Genomic DNA, 1,392 nt, shown 5'->3' on the forward strand with positions numbered 1-1,392 from the left:
CTTTCTTTCTTTCTTTCTTTCTTTCTTTCTTTCTTTCTTTCTTTCTTTCTTTCTTTCCTTCACCAAGAATAGAAGAAAGGAGCACTTATCTAGCAGCACCCACCATTGTGGTCAAAGACCACTTCAGAGGACACCTTGCACTTCCATATTTGTGCAAATGTTGGGATGGGTGAACAAGCCTCCAGAAACTTCTCATACAGTGGCATTAGTGAAGCCATGTGGTATACAGTGAGACAGACAGTGAGCAGTTCTGACAAGACTCTGTCCATCTACACTTGCCCACAACTGGCTGCCAAAGTAAGTAGATGGATGAGAAGATGTTGATACCTACAGAAAACATGACATAGCCTAGTTCTTGCATTGCACCAATTTGCTCACACTCTACATTTCTCTATTCTTCCTCTAGGTATAAATAGAAAGGCTTCTGGGCACAGTAGTTTATACAACCAGAATCACATGGAGATCTCTAGCCACAATAAATATCTCAGAAGTTCTATTTGGACAGAAACATCCTTTTGGTTTCAGGACATCATCCTTGGTTTCCTCAGGATCACTCCCTGACACAAGGATTTGACTGAGTGTAGCCTATTTTAGATGTAATTACAGAAAACACCCATAAAGGAATGAGTGCATGAGAAAAAAGCCAGGATGCCAATAGAGAGCACTTTATCATGCTATTTCTACTTGGAACAAGCAGAATTTTATTCCATTAGGTAACCCAGGGAGAGCATAAAGTATACCACAGATTTATCTCAAAAAAGAGTTAAAAAATTAAAACAATACTCCCTTGACTGTCTTTCTCACATTGGTTGATGGCTACTGCTAGGACTGAGCAGTTCTGAATTATTGCCTTTGTGTGTGGTTCAGGGTTGGGACAAAGACCCTTCAGGAAGAAAGTATTAAACATTAGCAACAAACCACCTTCAACATGTAGAAGCAAATGCTGTGTTGAATGTGGAGGGCATAAAAAAATGAACATCTCTTACAGAAACTAGTTAACTTGTGTAAGTCATGGATTTGGAGGGCGAGGGCCTCACTGTCTAATGCAGATTGGCCTTAAACTCATGGCAATTCTGCCTCAACCTCCCAAATGCTGGGATTATAGGTGTGTACCACCACACAAGGGGGAGTGTGTTCTAATATTGACCAGTGCATAGAAATGCACATCAATGAGGGAAAAAAAATCAAGTTATACATCTTGATTTCATGATAAATTCAATGAATTTTGTTATAGCAAATAAAGAGACAAATCCCTTCTGTGTTTGAAATTAATTGTTTAAATCAATTATCTCATTTTATTAATTTTGTACTACAACATATAATTGGTGAGCTGGGCTCCAAAAGTACAAATTACTGACTAAATCATTGATGAGAGCACTATATTTGGCTCTA

Source organism: Octodon degus, unplaced genomic scaffold, assembly GCF_000260255.1.
Source record: "Octodon degus isolate 3935 unplaced genomic scaffold, OctDeg1.0 scaffold00158, whole genome shotgun sequence".
NCBI lineage: Eukaryota > Metazoa > Chordata > Mammalia > Rodentia > Octodontidae > Octodon > Octodon degus.